This window comes from Phyllobates terribilis, unplaced genomic scaffold, assembly GCF_046119375.1.
Source record: "Phyllobates terribilis strain yellow unplaced genomic scaffold, ASM4611937v1 Scaffold_4__5_contigs__length_816908805, whole genome shotgun sequence".
Lineage (NCBI taxonomy): Eukaryota > Metazoa > Chordata > Amphibia > Anura > Dendrobatidae > Phyllobates > Phyllobates terribilis.
Window position 1 is genome coordinate 332839258 of NW_027362764.1, and position 4146 is coordinate 332843403.

The following is a 4146-nucleotide window of genomic DNA, read 5'->3' on the forward strand; positions in this document are numbered from 1 at the left end:
AATGCATGCCATATGTCATGGGGTCCTCACATGCATGCCGCATGTCATGGGGCCCCCCAAATTCATGCCGCATATCATAGGGGCCCCACATGCATGGAGCATGTCATGGGGGCCCCAAATGCATGACGCATGTCATGGGGGTCCCACATGCATGCCGCATGTCATGGGGGCCCCAAATGCATGCCGCTTGTCATGACGGCCCCAAATGCATGACTCATGTCATGGAGGCCCCACGTGCATGCCGCATGTCATGGGGGATCCAAACTCATGCCGCATGTCATTGGGGCCCCAAACGTATGCCGCATGTCATGGGGGCCCCATGTGCATGCCGCATGTCATGGGTGCAACAAATGCATGCCGCATGTCATGGGGGCCCCAAATGTGTGCCGCATATCATGGGGGCCCCAAATGCATGCAGCATGTCATGGGGGCCCCACGTGCATGCCGCATGTCATGGGGGCCCCACTTGCATGCAGCATGTAATAGGGATCCAAATGCATGACGCATGTCATGGGGGTCCCACATGCATGCCGCATGTCATGGGGACCCCAAATGCATGGCTCAAGTCATGGGGGCCCCCAAATGCATGCCGCATATCAAGGGGGCCACAAATGCATGCAGCATGTCATGGGGGCCCCACGTGCATGTCACATGTCATTGGGCCCCCAAAATGCATGCCGCATGTCATGGGGCCCCCCAAATGCATGCAGCATGTCTTGGGGCCCACAAATGCATGCCGCATGTCATAGGGGCCCCACATGCATGGCACATTTCATGGGGGCCCCACATGCATGCGCATGTCATGGGGGCCCAAATGCATGCCGCATATCATGGGGGCCCCAAATGCATGCAGCATGTCATGGGGCCCCACGTGCATGCCGCATATCATTGGGGGCCACATGCATGCCGCATGTCATGGGAGCCCCACATTAATGTCGAATGTCAAGGGGGCCCAACGTGCATGCCGCATGTATTGGGGGCCCCAAATTCATGCAGCATGTCATGAGGGCCCTGCATGCATGCCGCATGTCATGGGGGCCCCGCAGGCATTCCGCATGTCATGGGGGCCCAAATGCATGCCGCATGTCATAGGGGCCCCACGTGCATGCCGCATGTAATGGGGGATTCAAATGCATGCCTCAAGTCATGGGGGCCCCAAATGCATGCCGCATGTCATGGGGGCCCCATGTGCATGCCACATGTAATGGGGGCCCCAAAAGCATGTGGCATGTCATAGGGGCCCCACGTGCATGCCGCATGTCTTGGGCACCCCAAATGCATGCAGCATGTCATAGGGGCCCCACGTGCATACCACATGTCATGGGGGCCCCAAATGCATGCCGCATGTACTGGGGGCCCCACGTGCATGCCGCATTTCATGGGGGACCCAAATGCATGCCGCATGTCATGGGGGCCCCACATGCATGGCGCATTTCATGGGGACCCCACATGCATGCGCATGTCATGGGGGCACCACATGCATGCCGCATGTCATGGGGCCCAAAAGCTTGCCGCATGTCATGGGGGCCATAAATGCATGCCGCATGTCAAGGGGGCCCAACGTGCATGCCGCATGTATTGGGGGCCCCAAATGCATGCCTCAAGTCATGGGGGCCCCAAATGCATGCCGCATATCATGGGGGTCCCACATGCATGCCGCATATCATGGGGGTCCCACATGCATGCCGCATGTCATGGGGGCCATAAATGCATGCGGCATGTCATAGGGGCCCTACGTGCATACCACATGTCATGGGGGCCCCAAATGCATGCCGCATGTACTGGGTGGGCCCACGTGCATGCTGCATGGCATGGGGGCCCAAAGTGCGTGCCCCATATCATGGGGGCCCCAAATGCATGCAGCATGTCATGGGGGCCCAACGTGCATGCCGCATGTATTGGGGGCCCCAAATGCATGACGCAAGTCATGGGGGAACCACCTGCATGCCGCATGTCATGGGGGAACCACCTGCATGCCGCATGTAATGGGGGATTCAAATGCATGCCGCATGTCATGGGGGTCCCACATGCATGCTGCATGTCATGGGGGCCCCAAATGCATGCCGCATATCATGGGGGCCCCGCAGGCATGCCGCATGTCATGGGGGCCTCACGTGCATGCTGCATGTATTGGGGGCCCCAACTGCATGCCGCATGTCTCAGGTACCCCAAATGCATGCAGCATGTTATGCAGGCCCCAAATGCATGCCGCATGTCATGGGGGCCCCAAATGCATGCCGCATGTCATGGGGGCCCCACGTGCATGCCGCATGTAATGGGGGATTCAAATGCATGCCGCATGTCATGGGGGTCCCACATGCATGCCACATGTCATTGGGGCCCCGCAGGCATTCCGCATGTCATGGGGGACTCACGTGCATTCCGCATGTCATGTGGGCCCCACGTGCATGCTGCATGTCATTGTGGCCCCACGTGCATGCCGCATGTCACGGGGGCCCCGCAGGCATTCCACATGTCATGGGGGCCCCAAATAAATGCCGCATTTCATGGGGGCCCCACATGCATGCCGCATGTCACGGGGTCCCCGCAGGCATTCCACATGTCATGGGGGCCCCAAATAAATGGCGCATTTCATGGGGACCCCATGTGCATGCCACATGTCTTGGGGCCCACAAATACATGCCGCATGTCATAGGGGCCCCACATGCATGGCGCATTTCATGGGGGCCCTACATGCATGACGCATGTCATGGGGGCCCCCAATGCATGCCTCAAGTCATGGGGGCCCCAAATGCATGCAGCATGTCATAGGGGCCCCACATGCATGGTGCATGTCATGGGGGCCCCACATGCATGCCTCAAGTCATGGGGGCCCCAAATGCATGCCACATATCATGGGGGCCCCACATGCATGCCGCATATATTGGGGGCCTCAAATGCATGCCACATGTCATAGGGGTACCACATGCATGGCGCATTTCATGGGGGTCCCACATGCATGCGCATGTCATGGGGGCCCCAAATGCGTGCCGCATATCATGGGGGCCCCAAATGCATGCCGCATGTCATAGTGGCCCCACATGCATGGCACATGTCATGGGGGCCCCACATTCATACCGCATGTCATGGAGGCCCCAAATGCATGCCGCATGTAATGGGAGCCCCCATGCATGCCACATGTCATGGGGGCCCCAAATGAATGTCGCATGTCAAGGTGGCCCCAAATGCATGCCGCATGTACAGGGGGCCCCACGTGCATGCCGCATTTCATGGGGGACCCAAATGCATGCCACATGTCATGGGGGCCATAAATGCATGCGGAATGTCATAGGGGCCCCACGTGCATACCACATGTCATGGGGGCCCCAAATGCATGCCGCATGTACTGGGTGGGCCCATGTGCATGCTGCATGTCATGGGGCCCCAAATGCATGCCGCATGTCATGGAAGCCCCACGTGCATGCCGCATGTCATGGGGCCCCCCAAATGCATGCAGCATGTCCTGGCGCCCTCAAATGCATGCCGCATGTCATAGGGGTCCCACATGCATGCCGCATGGCATGGGGGCCCCAAGTGCATGCCCCATATCATGGGGGCCCCAAATGCATGCAGCATGTCATGGGGGCCCCAACTGCATGCCGCATGTCTCAGGTACCCCAAATGCATGCAGCATGTTATGCAGGCCCCACGTGCATGCTGCATGTCATTGTGGCCCCACGTGCATGCCGCATGTCATGGGGGCCCCGCAGGCATTCCACATGTCATGGGGGCCCCAAATAAATGGCGCATTTCATGGGGACCCCATGTGCATGCCACATGTCTTGGGGCCCACAAATGCATGCCGCATGTCATAGGGGCCCCACATGAATGGCGCATTTCATGGGGGCCCTACATGCATGCCGCATGTCATGGGGGCCCCCAATGCATGCCTCAAGTCATGGGGGCCCCAAATGCATGCAGCATGTCATAGGGGCCCCACATGCATGGTGCATGTCATGGGGGCCCCACATGCATGCCTCAAGTCATGGGGGCCCCAAATGCATGCCACATATCATGGGGGCCCCACATGCATGCCGCATATATTGGGGGCCTCAAATGCATGCTGCATGTCATGAGGGCCCCGCATGCATGCCACATGTCATTGGGGCCCCGCAGGCATTCCGCATGTCATGGGGGCCTCACGTG